This window comes from Bos javanicus, chromosome 12 (assembly GCF_032452875.1).
Source record: "Bos javanicus breed banteng chromosome 12, ARS-OSU_banteng_1.0, whole genome shotgun sequence".
NCBI lineage: Eukaryota > Metazoa > Chordata > Mammalia > Artiodactyla > Bovidae > Bos > Bos javanicus.
Genome location: NC_083879.1, coordinates 11,394,316 through 11,411,602, shown reverse-complemented (window position 1 = coordinate 11,411,602; position 17,287 = coordinate 11,394,316). Strand labels below are relative to the sequence as shown.

The 17,287-nt window shown below is 44.6% G+C and overlaps 1 protein-coding gene and 1 non-coding gene across 5 annotated transcripts in view; both read left to right on the top strand.

Moving 5' to 3' along the window:
- The first annotated feature begins 527 nt into the window (after positions 1-527).
- The window catches only part of ELF1 (E74 like ETS transcription factor 1), a 121,614-nt gene continuing 104,854 nt past the window's right edge, over positions 528-17,287 (top strand). Inside the window, exons 1-2 of one of the 4 annotated variants that reach the window (XM_061434448.1) lie at positions 528-609; positions 2,822-2,971. The gene's annotated coding sequence lies outside the window, so the exon portion shown is untranslated. Of the gene's footprint in view, positions 610-2,821; positions 2,972-11,232; positions 11,258-16,158; positions 16,284-17,287 lie in introns of those variants that run through there. The other 3 variants (XM_061434443.1, XM_061434445.1, XM_061434444.1) reach the window with 3 other exon arrangements.
- Positions 640-711, top strand: TRNAE-UUC (transfer RNA glutamic acid (anticodon UUC)). The gene has a single exon. It is a non-coding gene; the product is annotated as a tRNA-Glu (tRNA).

The following is a 17,287-nucleotide window of genomic DNA, read 5'->3' as shown; positions in this document are numbered from 1 at the left end:
GCCTCCGGCTCCCGGAGAGGTGGGGTCGTTATAAGCGGGCTGAGGTCGCCGACGAGGGGCGAGAGCGCGACGGGACTTGAGGGGAAGCTCAAGTCTCGCGTCCCCGCGTCAGCTCGCCTTCTCTCTCTCTCTTTTCCCTTCCTGAGATCCAGAACCTCCACTCTCCTTCTAGGCTCGCTGGCTCGGGGCCCGAGGAGCTCGCGCGCCGCCTCCGCCCCGAACGCAAACAGCTGTTCCCAGAGACGTCGCCGCCCTCAACTTTGCCAACTGGTCCGCACGCACTTTGACCGGCGGAGCAGCCCGGACCCGTAGGCTGGGGAGGGGGCCGTCGGCGGAGTTTAAAAAAAAAAAAAAAAAGAAAAAAAGAAAGGTGAAACAGCTGTTTTCAGGGCCAAGAGTCGCTGGGCTTGGCCGCAGAACTTTTCCTCAGGCGGCGGAGCGACCCCGCCCCACCACTGGGAAGCCCGCGCGCTCCTGCCGGGCGCGCTCCCGGGCTCGCGAGCGCGTGGGGAGCGGGGGAGCAGGCGGCGGCGGCGGCGGCTGGGGCGGCCCCGAGGCAGCGGCGGGTGGTGGAGCTGGGGCGGCGGCGGCGGCGTTCGCGCTTGTCAGGTGAGTCACCGCGAAGCTCCTCGCAGCGCTTCCCATATGGTCTAGCGGTTAGGATTCCTGGTTTTCACCCAGGCGGCCCGGGTTCGACTCCCGGTATGGGAACGTGGTAACACTTTTTAGAAACTGACAGGCGAAACCGACTTGTTTTATTTCCAGTGGCTCTGGCTCTTTTTTTCTTTTTTTTTTTCCTGAACCACCCCCCACCCCCAGGTGATTTTTGTAGAGAACGGCCCTTAGAGCCGTGTGGTTAGATCTGGGCTGCCTCGAGTGCGGAGCCGGGCGGGCGGGAGGAGCGGGTGCGCTTAGGCTGCCGCTGCTGGCGCGGGAGGCCGGGGGGCTGAGGCGCGGGGCACGGAGTTTCACTTCTCCCGGGGCCGTCCTCCCGCCGCTGCGGGCCCGGGCCGTCCCCTCCCCAAAGCTCGGGAGGCGATGATTAACCCCGGCCTCGCCTTATCGGCCCCCAGCGCCCCCCTCAGGCCCACACCCTCGCCTCGGACGGTCCCGGGCGACGCGGGGCGTGTTCGTCCTCGCCTGGCTCGGAGCCCCGAGTCATCGCGCCCGGGTTCTTCACTAGAAACACCCCGGCCGCCCCCCGGACCCCCGACACAAAGCAGCCCCCGGGCGGGGTGCGGGCTGGGGACCCCTGACGCCCTCCCGACCGCGCCGCTGCCTCCCGCCCGGCCGCGGGTCTCCCGGGGCGCCCGAGCCCCGCGCCGAGGGCACCCCTGCTTGACATGTGGGGCGCCGGCCGCCGTTCACAGAAAGCACCCCAGACTCGGGAGCCGCAGACCTGAGTGCTTTGGCTCGGGAAGGGCGAGGGCATCCGTCCGGTTCTCCGCGCCCTTCTCGCCGCCCAACACACACGCACACGCGCACGCTCTGCAGAAGAAAAATAACCACTGGGATGAGATGTCTTTCAAGAAGAAATGTAACTTCTCCAAAGGGTCTATAACGTTTTGAGCGCGGCGGCTAGCAAATCCTGGGGTGGTGTGGGGGCTCGAAAGAGAGAAAATTGGCCAGAGCCTGGGGAGGGGATGTTATAACAAAGTTTCACTGTATTTTTAAATATAGAAGCCCTGTGTTTATTACAAAGAAGGGGCAGCTGTGTCAGCAGCATGTGAGTTGTAAATGAAACAAAAGCGTTATCTTAAATGCAAGCTGAAATTAGAAAATGGGGTGAGCTATATAATGTTTAGCCTATTGGGCCTCTGGGAACAAATGAAGCAGGAAGAAGTGGCTCTTGTGGATGGGTTTCTGGGCAGTGCCATGAGGAGCAGCAGAAACTTCAGTTGTATGTGCCTTCCCAAACTCTTGTTTTGATAGTTTTAGCTGTACTGTGAGTTTTGAAATAATCTGTTAGTGTCATCTGCATGATTAAGAATTAATTACTTTCACATTGTAAATAAACTTCCACAGCTAAATATGTTTTAGATCGTCTCTATTAATTTAAATATTTGGACGCTTACACCAAGCACCCTCAGATATTTTGAAAGTTGACTGATGTTCAGGTTTTTTTATGTGAGGAGGTTGTGGAGAGAATAAAAGTATATTTTGGCTCCTTTGATCAGTATGACTTTGTGTAGCTCTTTCACTTCTTTACGCTCTGGGTTTGGAGCCATAAATTCTTGATAATGCGTATCACTCACAAACTTTAGAGCTTCAGGAATTGTTGAGCAATTCTTGTGTCGGTAATAAGAGTGGAAAAGTTTTGTTTAAATAGAGAATTGTGTCATTGTTCAGAAACCATTTACTGAAGAATTAGGCTCGAATTTGGAAGAAAGAAAAGAACTCTCTGCCTTAATTGTCTCCATAGTGCTTCATTCCTGATCTTGCATTTCCTAATGACTTGGTGTTATACTCTACCAAATTGTGCTAAAATGGATGTGATTTTCAACTGAGTACCAGCTATAATTGCAAATGGCTTTATATGTACTCGAGGGTATGCTGAGAGGAGTAGTCTGATGACAGTTTCTCTGTGTCCAAGACATAGACTTATAGGGCGTCCTTGGTGGCACAGTGGATAAGAATCTACCTGCGAATGCAGGAGACATGGATTTGATCCCTGGTCTTGGAAGATTCCACATGCCTTGGAGCAATTAAGACTGTGTGAACAGTTAGAACTGGACATGGAACAACAGATTGGTTCCATATAGGAAAAGGAGTACGTCAAGGCTGTATATTGTCACCCTGCTTATTTAACTTATATGCACAGTACATCACGAGAAACGCTGGGCTGGAAGAAGCACAAGCTGGAATCAGGATTGCTGGGAGAAACATCAATAACCGCAGATACGCAGATGACACCACCCTTATGGCAGAAAGTGAAGAGGAACTAAAAAGCCTCTTGATGAAAGTGAAAGAGGTGAGTGAAAAAGTTGACTTAAAGCTCAACATTCAGAAAACAAAGATCATGGCATCTGGTCCCATTACTTCATGGGAAATAGATGGGGAAACAGTGTCAGACTTTATATTGGGGGGCTTCAAAATCACTGTAGATGGTGACTGCAGCCATGAAATTGAAAGACACTTACTCCTTAGAAGGAAAGTTATGACCAACCTAGACAGCATATTAAAAAGCAGAGACATTCCTTTGCCGACAAAGGTCCGTCTAGTCAAGGCTATGGTTTTTCCAGTGGTCATGTATGGATGTGAGAGTTGGACTGTAAAGAAAGCTGAGCACCGAAGAACTGATGCTTTTGAACTCTGGTGTTGGAGAAGACTCTTGAGAGTCCCTTGGACTGCAAGGAGATCAGCTCTGGGATTTCTTTGGAAGGAATGATGTTGAAGCTGAAACTCCAGTACTTTGGCCACCTCATGTGAAGAGTTGATTCACTGGAAAAGACTCTGATGCTGGGAGGGATTAGGGGCAGGAGGAGAAGGGAAGACAGAGGATGAGATGGCTGGATGGCATCACTGACTCGACGGACATGAGTTTGAGTAAACTCCAGGAGTTGGTGATGGACAGGGAGGCCTGGCGTGCTGCGATTCATGGGGTCGCAAAGAGTCGGACACTACTGAGCAACTGAACTGAACTGTGTGATGCAAATACAGAAGCCCGATCGCCCTAGAGCCTGTGCTCCACAACAGGAGAAGACACTGTGGTGAGAAGTCCTCTCACTGCAACGTAGAGTAGACCGTGCTCCCCGCAACTGGAGAAAGCTCTTGCAAAGCAATGAAGACCTAACGCAGCCAAAAATTAAAAAAAAAAAAAAAAAAGACATAGATTTATATATTGTTGTGTACCAGGCAGAGTTGGATAGGCCAGTGTCTGAGTTACAGATTTGCTTCAGCAGCATATGGGTGAGAAATCAGTAGAGTCCAGACAAGGAGAGAAGAGTGTTTGTCCTGGACCTTGAAGAATGGGTTGAATTTCTCCTGGTGGGGATTGTGTATCAAAGCTGAGCATGGGGCAGGGGGGACGGCGGGGGAGTATGAGGCAGGCAAGTAGCCTGGTTGGGCGAGAGTACACAGTACCCAGAGGGAGAGTCATTGGGATCAGGCTGGGACATTAAAAGAGAATTTTAACTTGATAACTTTTGACTGAGTAACAAGTTGTTTTGAGTTTGAGCAAACTCCAGGAGATAGTGAAGGACAGGGAAACCTGGTGTGTAGTCCATGGGGTTGCAAAGAGTTGGCACGACTGAGCGACCAAACAGCAACACAAGTTGTTTTAAGGGAGTGGTATTTATGTCAGTAGAGTTTTTAAAACATTTTTTGTCTCTTTGAAAAAACTAAATATAGCATAATATGTGAGAAACTTTTGTTGTTTTATGAGTCAAACTATATAGAAACATGTAGAATGTTTTGTGCTCATGTTTTATGTTTAGACGTTAAGATATTAAGTTTTAACTAATGGAATGGAGAAAAATCAGTCAACTAGAATTACATTTAAAAGAAGGGGTTCTAGGTTTAAATTATGAGAATGATCTGCACTATATTCTTACTGAGTTGCTTTGTTGAAAATGACCTTAATATTCTAAAACAGAGCTGCTAGTTACTGTCTGGGAAGTGTACACCTTAAATTGGTCAAGACTAGGTAATACATTGGTCAGTACTAGGTAATACTAGGTAATACATTTGTAAGGATTCACTCATATGTTTGTGTCTTGTTTCCAGAACACAATTGGTAGTCTTGTTTCACATGTTTTCTCTTGAGCCACAGGGTCATACTAAGTGATGTGAATTATCCAAATAGTCTCTTTACTATTTGCAACTGTTTGGTGCAATTAGAAGAGAAGATGTATGGCAGATCAGTAAGTGTTTGCATAGATGAGCACTTAAAGCAATATAAGGGATTAAAAAAGTATGATGGCATTTTAAAACCCAAAGACCTTTACCATGATCTCTGAGCCCAACATTGTCTGACCTCTGCTTGCCTCCCCAGTGCCACCTCCTACCTTGACCTTATCATCATACTTTAGCCACACTGGCTTCTTCCTTTTTGTCTCTTGAATGTGCCAAACTGGTCCTTTTCTCAGTTTTGTATCTTGCTGTTTGCACTGCCTGCAGTATTCCCTCTCTAGCTCTGCACATCTTACTCTTGTCCATGTTACCTTATCAGAGAGACCCTAGGTACTAGAGATTCTCCCTTTTCTGGTTACTGTCTAGTTACCTTATGCTGTTTTATTTTCTTCTTATCTAAAACAAACATTTTTGCTCCTGTTTATTTCTTGTCTTGTTCTATTTAGAATATAAGTTCCAAACATATATGCTTAGTCACTAAGTCATGTCTGACTCTTTGCAAACCATGGACTGTAGCCCGCCAGGCTTTTCTTTTCCATGGGGTTCTTCAGGCAAGAATACTGGAGTGGGTTGCCATTTCCTTCTTTGGGGGATCTTCCTGACCCAGGGATTGAACCAGAGTCTCCTGAATTGCAGATGGATTCTGTACCAATGAGCCGCCATGGAAGCCCTAAGTTCCATGAGGGTGAGGATATTGTATAGTAAGATCACTTCTGTTTTGTAAGAGTCAAATGGTAATGAAGAAGTTGGTACCCTCATACATTGCTGGGGGAAATATAAAATAGTGCAGTGACTTTGGGAAACTGTTTGGCTGTTCCCTCAAAATATCAAACATAAAGTTACCATGTGCTGTGCTAGCCGCTCAGTCATGTCCGACTCTTTATAACCTATGAACTGTGGCCCGCCAGGCTCCTCTGTCCATGGGATTCTCCAGGAAAGATTACTGGAGTGTTTGGCCATTCCCTCCTCCTGGGGATCGTCCTGACCCAGGGATCGAACCTGAATCTCCTACATCTTCTGCATTGGCGAGTGAGTTCTCTACCACTAGCACCACCTTACAATATGACCCAGAAATCCCACACCTAGGTATATACCCCAGAGAAATTAAAACATGTCTACACATAAACTTGTACACAGATGTTTATAGCAGCATTATTTATAAGCAAAAAGTGGAAGCAACCCAAATGTCCATCACCTGATGAATACATGTATCCATACAATCACATATTATTTGGCAATAAAAAAGGATGAAGTACTGATATATACCACATCGTGGATCAATCTCAAGAACATTGTGCTAAACGAAAGAAGCCAGGTTCAAAAGACCACACTTGATATAATTCCACTTATATGAAATACCTAGAATAGACAAATCTGTAGAGAAAGGGGATTGATTATCGTTGTCTAGGACTGGAAGGAAGGAGGGAGGGGAACACAGAGGGATGGAAACTGATTGCTCATGTAGGTACAAGGTTTCTTCTTAGGATGATACAAATATCTTGGAATTACATTACGATGATGGTTGCACAACTCTGTAAATATACTAAAAAGATTGAATTCTACTGTGTCGATGAACCTCATGGTTATGTAAATTATATCTGAGGAAAACTGTTAAAAAGGATTGAGGCAAATAAAAAATATGGAATATTTTGTCTACATTTTACACTTATTTGAATATTGAATATCTAAAAATGGAATGATTTAACACTGCAACTCTAGATAGTCCAGGAATGTAGCAAAGAGCTCAGTAAATAAAAGATGAAGGAGGTTAAAGTATACGGATAATTATGATACAGCACATAGTGTGTGAAATGCCCAGAGGAGACCAAGCCAAGGGTTACAGAGGTTTGAAGGTCTCTAAAACATCAGGTCTGGGTTTGTGTGAAGGAAGTGGGGAAAGGCCTCTAGGAGGCAGCATTTGAGATTGGCTTGGAAGGCTGGTTAGGCTTTGCTAGTAGAGGTAATTTGGTGGGAGACAGGGCAGTAAGAGGAGCTTCCCTGGTGGCTCAAACGGTAAAGAATCTGCCTGTAATACAGGAGGCCCAGGACATGGGAATGGCTTCCCACTCCAGTATTCTTGCCTGGAGAATCCCCATGGACAGAGGAGCCTGGCGGGCAACAGTCCATGGGATCACAAAGAGTCGGACAGGACTGAGTAAGTAACACTTCCACCTTTTTCAAGGCAATAAGGGGGAAGCAAACAGGAGCAGAGGTCCTTTAATAGTTGCTAGCACGGTTTGGCTGAACTGAATACAAGTTGTGTTAAGAATGGACTAGCAGTGGCAGTCGGAGAAGGCAGTGGCACCCACTCCAGTACTCCTGCCTGGAAAATCCCAGGGATGGAGGAGCCTGGTGGGCTGCAGTCCATGGGGTTGCTGAGTTGGACACGACTGAGCGACTTCACTTTCACTTTTCACTTTCATGCATTGGAGAAGGAAATGGCAACCCACTCCAGTGTTCTTGCCTGGAGAATCCCAGGGACGGGGGATCCTGGTGGACTGCCGTCTGTGGGGTCGCACAGAGTCGGACACGACTGCAGTGACTTAGCAGCAGCAGCAGTGGTAGTAGTATAGTAGCATAGTGTAATACTGCAAAAATAGGCTCAGGTCTGTAGCAGACAGTGTCACTGGTGGCAGATCTCCTCTGATGTCTTTATATCACCCCCCGCCCCCCAAACATTAGTGTGCTTCTGATGGCTCACTCTTGGAAAGAGTTGTATCCCTTACCAGCAGAGAGCTGGAAGTGCTGGGGGCTTCTCCCTCTTCCACTAGCAGCTCTCAGTATCATCGGAGCAGGGACTTTGGTGCTTTTCCCGTCTCTGTATTATCAACACTTGAAACAGTATCTGGCAGTCAGTGAGCGTTCAGAAAATATTTGAATGAATAAATGAACGAAAAGCAGGAAATGGCAAGGTATATTCCAAGTGAAGTTTATTTCATAAATCCTCTTGACTTTTTTAATATTTATTTTTGTTTATTCATTTATTATATTAGCTGCTCTGGGGTCTTAGTTGCAGCATACAGAATCTAGTTCCCTGACCGGGGATCTAACCTGAGCTCCCTGAATTGTGAGTGCAGAGTCTTAGTTGCTGGGCCACTAGGGAAGTCCCTCCACCTTGACTTGCAGAGCATTTTTTAGACAGGAGATTTTGAAAGATTCTGATTGTGAAGGCCCTTGGATTTTGGAGTAAGGAGTTTACTTAGCTGAAAGAAGAAATTTCTGATAATATGATGAGTGTTTTGATGAAATTAATTTGGCAGTAGTGAGCAAGATGAACTGGAGCATGGAAGGATTGTGTCTGTGGTGTCCACATTGACCAGGACTGGGGAGGTCTTCTGCAGTATAGTAATAATCCAACAGCTTGCCTTGACTCTAGTATCTCCCTCAATAGGGTGTAGCAGCAGAATAGAAAAGATGAGATAGAAGAGGTACACTGAAAGAAAAATTTAAGATGTCAGAAAGTAAATACTCCTTAAACAATAGGGAAATTATGAAGGGTAGATTTTTTTTTTTTTTGAAGGGACAATTTTTGCAATTGCTGATCAGACAGTAAAGTGTTATTGCTTACCTGTGTATGTGTCTTTTTGAACACTGAAATTGTACATTAAATTTGGAGATAAAATTATGACTGTGAGACTGCCACCCTGTGGATAATATAACTTAGAACTAAAATCCTCAAAAATTATAATAAAACTTCATTCATTTGAAGTTTACTATTATAGAACTGATTATGATTCTTCCACATTGGTATATGTAGTTATGCTTGTTAAATAGAAAGTTGAAATTAGTTTGACTTTTTCTGGAGCTTTTAAATGAATGGAAATGAAATCAACAGCTTTAAAATGTTGCAAAGAAAGTAAAAAATGCCTTTTAGATGACATACTTCTTTCTCTAGAAATTTAATGTTAAAAGAGTATGCTTTTATAAAATGTTGTGGCATGTATGCCTATTATAAAATGGTATTTTTTCTTATTGTATTTTTTGTTCTATTTTATATGTATCTCTTTGAGAGTGATATTTCTTGAAAAATAGGTGAACCCATACCCCATCGTTTTTTTCCCCCTAAGTGAAAGTGGCTTTCCCTTCTCATTTTTGTAGAATTGGATTTTATTGTTAGAAATTAGCCATGCTTTGATGAATTGCCTTCATTGTATTTATGTAAATAACTTGGATTTTATTATAGGTTGTTTATCTAGAAAGACAGTCTGTTCACAAATTAAAATGGTAAGCTAGCTTGAATCAAAATAAAATGGTGGTTGTGAAAAAATTGTTTGCTCTTTGCAATTCAGAAAATGGTTCTGTCTACATTTCTGCAAAATAAAACTTTCCCGGCAGATGAGTTCTTTACAGCCTAATATTGTAAAGGGCTTACACACTTGTTTTCCCTAAGGGGTCTGGAGGCATGGGGTAGCCATTTAGTGTTGGAAATTTGTGTTAGCAATAAAGCAGAAGTGGGCTGACGCCTCATTCTGAAGTCACAGTCACACATCTTTTCTGCATGTGATGTCCAGACTGAGGGAGAGAATGAATGGCGCACCTGCTGAACCCCCTCACTTCAGGGACCTTAAGTGTTAGTCATGATTAGATTTTCAAATATAATGTTAATGATGTTAAATATTCAGATATTTCTCAGTTATTTTTCTCAAAAGTGTAGTATGATAACATACTTTCTGTTTTTAGATAAATTTCTTTTTTTTTTTTTTTAAATATTCCATTTGGTTTTGGCTGAGCCAGGTCTTGGTTGCTGCGTGCAGCTTTCTCTCGTTGCAGAGAGTGGGGCTGCTCTTTGTTGCCGTGTACAGGCTACTCATCGCCGTGGTGGCTTCTCTTGTCGTGGAGCACAGGCTCTAAGTGAGCGGGCTTCAGTGGTTGTGGTGCAGGGGCTTAGTTGCTCCACGGCATATGGAATCTTCTGGACTAAGGATCTAACCTGTGTTCCCTGCATTGGCAGGCAGATTCCTCCTGTGCCACCAGTGAAGTCCGATAATGTACTTTCAATGTTTGGTTTCATTTAATCTTTTCGAAGTAAATCAATGAGTTGTGGATGACTTTTCTGAACTATTTTTTGCTGCGTTTATATCTTATATGCCCCAGTTGAGGTATAACTGTGTAATTTTAAGTGAAATAGACTATTAATGATGAAAATACAAATGTTTAATCTAGGTCCCTAAGGTATGTTACCATATAAAAAACAGTATTATTTAGATTTTGTTTAAGGAAAGTAACTTTCAAAATACTTCATGGTTTGGTTTTTTTTTTTGGTCTCCTTTTCTGAGTATTGAAACAAAGAGTCAATAAAATTAGAGACCTGTTTCTGTTTTGTAACTTTCTTTATTGGTGTCATTATCATACGTTTTAAAAACCATGACCCTGAACTTATATAAAGAAATTTTTAGTTTACTATTTAGCCTCCACTTAAACTTTATCATGTGATATCTGTTGTGTGATATGGTAGAATGGTGATTGTTTTAGGATTAATGGTTGTTAATATTCCCTTTTAGTTTTTACTCAGAGTTGGACATGAGTGAGTGACTAGCCCACTTAGTTTTTACACATGGGTTCATTTTCATAACTGTAAGTATAAAACATTTTGTTCTTTGAAAAATAATTCCAGCATCGATGACTTAAATTTTGATGAAGCAATAACAACTATTTCATAAGTTTTGACTGTTTGCTGGGTGTGTCTTTACAAATCTTAATAGATCTTTTATTTTTGAATGCAAACCATTCAGTATTAAATGCATACCTTTGTTTTGAAACTTTTTTTTTTTTTTGGCTCTATTTTAGATCTCTGGGGAGGTACTTAGCTAGTGACTTCTAGGTCCAGAAAATCTTCTAGATTGTCTGAAATCTTTGTTATTGTTTAGTCTCTCAGTCGTGTCCAGCTCTTCTGTGACCCCACGGACTGTAGCCGTTCAGGCTCCTCTGTCCATGGATTTTTCCAGGCCAGAATACTGGAGTGGGTTGCCATTTCCTTCTCCAGGGGATCTTTTCAACCAAGGGATTGAACCTGCATTGGCAGGCAAGTTCTTTACTACTTAATTAAGGTTCCCTTTGGATTCCTTAGACCCAAGGAATCCCAAGACCAGGATATATTTCCCATTTAGGGTGTGTTGATGTATTGCTTTGTGTGAAGCTTTTTATGTTTCCAAATTTAATTAGGCATTTAATTCAAGTTTTCAGGGTTGTAATGGGATTTGTTTTGCCCCAGCTCTCCTACCGTCTGTGCTTATCACTGATACCCTCCAATGCCAAGGAACACAGTGACCTTGCCGCCTGGGAACGACAGAGCCCTGCCACTCAGTCATCCCATATGTAAGGCAGGCACTGACCCAGTAGCTGGGTGGAGCTGAGACAGAAAGGAAGACTATCACAGGAAGGGACTGGTCCAGAACACAGGTAGCAGGTAGGAGGGGAAAGGAAGCATTCTAGTAGAAGGCTGAACATCAGCTTATGGAATTCAGAAGGTCATGCAGGCAGGTGGCATTTGGAAATTTCACATTTGAATGGGAATACCTTCCCATTATTTTTTCTCCTTTTTTTTTTTTTGCCATTTCACATGCATTACAATTTTATTGTCCCTTAAATCTTGCTTTAAAAGACTATTTCTTCTTTTCTACTTTCAATAAAGAAAGCGCCAAAGAGTTGATGCTTTTTGAACTGTGGTGCTGGAGAAGATTCTTGAGAGTCCCTTGAACTGCAAGAAGATCCAACCAGTCCATTCTAAAGAAAATCAGTTCTGAATATTCCTTGGAAGGACTGATGGTAAAGCTGAAACTCTAATACTTTGGCCACCTGATGCGAAAATCTGACTCATTGGAAAAGACCCTGATGCTGGGAAAGATTGAACGCGGGAGGAGAAGGGGATGACAGAGGATGAGATGGTTGTATGGCATCACTGACTCGATGGACATGAGTTTGAGCCAGCTCCGGGAGGTGGTGAAAGACAGGGAAGGCTGTGTGTGTGTTGCAGTCCATGGGGTCACAAAGAGTCAGACATGACTGAGCGACTGAACTGAATTACTTTCAATACCTTTTGGAATTGTCTTTTGCTAGTTCATGGAGCATATTTTATAGGGCTTTTAGCACATGTTTGTAGGAGAAAGAAAGCACATAAAATTTGTGTAAAAGCAAATCTAGGGCTTCCCTGGTGGCTCAGTGGTAAACAATCTACCTGACAGCGCAGGAGACACTGGTTCGATCCCTGATCTGGGAAGATTTCACATGCCTCGGAGCAACTAAGCCTGCGTGCCATGACTGTTGAGCCTGTGTTTTAGAGCCTGGAACCACAGCTCCTGAGCCCAAGAGCTGCAACTAGGGAAGCCCCTGCACCCTAGAGCCTGTACTCCATAAGAAAAGAGGCCACTGCAGTGAGAGGCCCCTGCTCACCGAGACTAGAGATAAGTCCCCATGCAGCAATGAAGACCCAGCACAGCCAAAAGACAAGCAAATCTTCCACCTGCACTCATTAGGGTGGCTACTATCAAGAACCCCAAAACACAAAACCCTAAATAACAAGAGTTAGTGAGGGCGTGGAGACAGTGGAGCCCTGTGTGCTGTTTGTGGAAATGTAAAATGCTACAGCCACTGTGGACAACAGGTTGGCGGTTTTTCAAAAAATTAGAAATAGAATTACCAAATGATCCAGCAATTCTGTTTCTAGGTTATCCCCAAAGAATTAAAAGCGATCTCAAAGAGATCCTGTGCACCCATGTTCTTAGCGCGTTATTGACAATAGTGAAAAGGTAGAAGGAGCCCAAGTGTCCGTGAATGGACAAGTGGACAAACTAAACGAGGCATACACTTACAGTGGAATGGTTTTCAGCCTGAGGAGGAGGGAAGTGCTGACCCAGGTTATGACATGCGTGAATCTGGAGGGCATTATTCTACGTGAAATGAACCAGTCCCCAAAAGACAAATACTGCGTGATTCTACTTACCTGTGGTGCCTCAAGTGGTCAGAATCATAGCGAAAGCAGTAGAGAGCAGGGACGGGGGGGCGGGAGGATGGGGAGTGGTTCAGTGGGTATGGACTTCTAGTTTTGCTAGATAAAATGAATTCTGGAGATTGGTTGAGAAACACTCTGAAAGTACTTGCTATTCTTAACGGTACACTTTAGTGGTTAATTTTGCCATGTATTTTTTTGAAAAGGTAAATCTGAATTTCTATTTTTATATGCAACTTGTAGGAGCTCCCAGGTGGCCCTAGTGGTAAAGAATCCACCTGCCAATGCAGGACACCCAAGACATAGGGTGTTCGATCACTGGGTCGGGAAGATCCCCTGGAGTAGGAAGTGGCAACCCACCCTAGTATTCTTGCCTGGAGAATCCCATGGACAGAGGAGCCTGGCGGGCTACAGCCCACGGGGTTGCCAAGAGTCAGACACCACTGGGCACAAGCACACACACGTGCAACTGGTAAGAGAGTGAAAAGCAAATGTAATGAGACTGAAGTTACTGACTGAGTCAGTGTTCAGGTGCCTGGGATAGAACAATGAAAAAAGCGGGTACGATCCTCATGAAGCTCCTGCATCTTAGGGGGAGAGACAGACTTTGATCAAATAAGTGAAAAGCGTTTGAGTGTTCGGTACATAACTGGGAGACAGCTAACAGTGGGTGGAAAGTGGCTGTATTGAAAAGGCTTCCCTCAGGAAATGACATTGAAGTGGGATTTGAAGGATGGTAACCTTTGGCTGGGAGAAAGGGGGGGATGGGAAGTGATGGGAGGCTGAGGGAGTAGCATTATGCAAGTACTACAAAGCAGGAAGGAAAGGATGTGCTTTGGGAAATGGAAGAAGGCCCTGAGGGCTTTAATGTAGTGGAATGTGATGGGAGACAAAGAGGGCAAGTATCAGATTATAGAAGACAGGGGTCCCCAGGCTCCGGGCCGCTGACCAGAACCTCTTGTCAGATCAGCGGCAGCATTAGATTAGAAGCACGATGGGCTTACTCCGTGGCTCAGTAGTAAAGAAACTGCCTGCATTGTGGGAGGTGCAGGAGACACGGGTTCGATCTCCGAGGCAGAAAGATCCCCTGGAGGACGGCACGGCATCCCTCTCTAGCATTCTTGCCAGGAGAATTCCATGGACACAGGAGCCTGGTGGGCTAAGGCCTGTGTGGTCACAGAGTCAGCCGTGGCAAAGGGACTGAGCACACATGCCTGCACAAAGTGCACGGTAAATGTACTGCTCTTGAATCATCCCTAAACCATCCCCCTACCCCTGGTCTGTGGAAAAATTGTCTTCCACGAAATTGGGCAGTGGTGCCAAAAGGGTTGTGGACCACTGATACAAGGCATGTTAAGGATTTTGAGTTTTATCTTAGAGGGCAGACATTGCTGTGTTTCAAGCCATGGCTTACGGAGGTAAAATGGAGTGAAGTAATGGGGAAAATTGTGTCTTTTCATACAGTGTGCCCTTTAACTATAAATTACATTGTTAATCTGGTGTTTGAATGTGAGGAGAAAAAGTGTTTCAGTTATGTTTACTGAGATGATGTATTGGTTGCCATTGTGGCCTGTTAGGTGGTGCTAGGAGAAGGAAATGGCAACCCACTCCAGTGTTCTTGCCCGGAGAATCCCAGGGACGGGGGAGCCTGGTGGGCTGCTGTCTATGGAGTTGCACAGAGTCGGACATGACTGAAGCGACTTAGCAGCAGCAGCAGTGGTAAAGAACCCGCCTGCCAATGCCCATAAGAGGCATGCATGAGTTTGACCCCTGGGTCAGGAAGATCCCTTGGAGGAGGACATGGCAACCTACTCCAGTATTCTTGCTGGAGAATCCCATGGACAGAGGAGCCTGGCGGGCTGCAGTCCGTGGGTCTCAGTGAGTCTGACGCGACTGGGTAGGCACGCACGTGGCCTTTTAATGTGGTAAAATGTACCTAAAGGGTGGATTAAAGGGGATTGTGAAGGGTAACTGAGCAGAGGTGAATTTCAACTTTATGCTCTGGCTTTGTAGTTGAAATCCTAGAAGTGGATGTCTTCGCCCAGGGAGACTCTGGAGTGAGAAGAGGCTTTTCCGCCGAGCCTTTAGGGTGTTCAGTCGTGAGGTGGAGGAGGTGGGCGGAGAAGACAGGAGAAGGAGCGCGGCCCTGGGGGTAGCCGGGAAGGAGAGTGTGTTGTCTAGCGCAGCAGGTTCTGAAAGTGTTCGTTGGATTTAGCCCAGTGTGGTCGTTGACTTTATTTAGGGCAGGTTTAGTGGCTCAGTAAGGGCAGGATTAGGCTAGACAGACTGGGATGAGTGGGAAATGAAGTGGAGTTAGGCAAATCTTTGAGGAAGGCTCTCAGTGAAGGGACTGAGAAACGATGTTAGAAGGGATTGAGGTGTATGTGGCACTTGGAGTGTCAAATAATGGAGTTTTTTTGTTTTTTTTTTTTTTTTAAGAAAGCTTGAATTAAAAATTTTCTTTACATCTGTGAAATACTTGAAAAGTATATCACACACCTTGCTGATTCTCTGAATAGAATCTACTGAGAACAAATGTGACCCCCTGGCTTAATCTAGGTACAGAGTTGTGGGACTGTGTATACACAGGTGCAGTCAGGTTTGCCTGCTGAGGTTCAAAGGTCTGTTTGTCACTATACTAATTTCTGATCATCTGGGCAATAAAAAATAGAGAATCTTGGGTTCACTTGTGAGCTACTAGTTTGAATCTTAGGCGTAGGACTCAGAAGTGTGTGTGTGTATATGTTATGTTTGTGTCTTTGGATAATTCTCATACATCTGTTCTGTGGACTGGCTTTGGAGAACTGTGGTCCCAGGAATGTTCTATTGATACTTTGATGTGTTCTGAATGCTTTTTTTTAAAAAAAATTATTTTACTTTCAATTAGATGATAATTACCTTACAATATTGTGATCGATAATCACTTTATAGCGTTGTGCTGGTTTCTCCCAGACATCAACATGAATCAGCCATAGGGATACACATGTCCCCTCCCCCTGGAGCCTCCCTCCCACCTCCCTGCCCATCGCACCCCGCTAGGTTGTTGCCGAGCGTCGATTTGGGGTTCCTTGCATCATACAGGAATTCCCACTGTCTATTTTTACATATGGTAATTATATGTTTCATTGCTGCTCTCTCAGATTATCCCACCCTCTCCTCCCCTCACTGCGTCCAAAAGTCCGTCTTTTATCTTTGCGTCTCCTTTGCTGCCCTGCAAATAGGATCACCAGTACCTTCTTCCTAGATTCCGTATATATGTGTTAATATATGATATTTGGCTTTCTCTTTCTGACTTACTTCACTTTGTGTAATAGGCTCTGGGTTCATCCTCCTCATTGAAACTGACTCAGATGTGTTTCTTTTTACAGCTGAGTAAGATTCCATAGTGTTTATGTACCGTGTCTTCTTCATCCATTCATCTGTTGATGGACATCCAGGTTGCTTCCAGGTCCTGGCTGTTGTCAGTAGTGCTGCTGTGAATATTGGGGTACGTGTGTCTTTTTCAATTATGGTGTCCTCAGGGTGTAAGCGCAATAGTGGGATTGCTAGGTCATATGGTAGTTTTATTCTTAGTTTTTAAAGGAATCTCCATACTGTTTTCCAGAGAGGTTGTATCCGTTTCTCTTCCCACCAACAGTGCAAGAGGGTTCCCTTTGCTCCACACCCTCTCCAGCATTTATTGTCTATAGACTTTTTGATGATGGCTGTTCTGACAGGTGTGAGATGATATTGTGGTTTTGATTTGTATTTCTCTAATAATGAGCAGTGTCGAGCATCTTCTCTTGTGTTTATTAGCCATCTGTATGTCTTCTTTTGGGAAATGTCTGTTTAGGTCTTCTGCCCACTTTTTGATTAGGTTGTTTGAGCTGCTTGTATATTTTGGAGATTAATCCTTTGTCATTTGTCTTATTTGCTATTATTTTCTCCCACCGAATGCTTTTGAATGGTTCTATCATGAGGATTAAACGAGACATTTATGTTAGGCTTCCCAGGTGGCGCTAGTGATGAAGAACCCATGTGCCAGTGTAGAAGCCTTAAGAGGTATGGGTTCAGTCCCTGGGTTGGAAAGATGCCCCTCTCTGGGTTGGAAAGATGCCCCTGGAGGAGGGCATAGCAACCCACTCCAGTATTCTTGACTGGAGAATCCCATGGACAGAGGAGCCTGGTGGCCTACAGTCCGTGAGGCTGCAAAGAGATGGGCATGACTGAAGCGACTTAGCACAGCACATGTCAAGCCCTCAGCAAGGGAAGATTTTTGTAATTTTGTCCACCTGTATGATTGGGGTAGTGGTAAAGGTTTTTTGTTTGTTTTTTAGGATGAAACTAGCTTGATCTTTTTTCCTGATTGTAAGGGTGATACTTGTTTAGTGTATGTACTTCTCCGGCCACTTTGCATACTTCTTCTCTCCTCCCTGCTCTCTGAGAGCCGTGGCGCTTCCTCTTGTTGCTTTGCTCCTACAACTTCCTCTGCTGATAATATTCTGCCCCAGC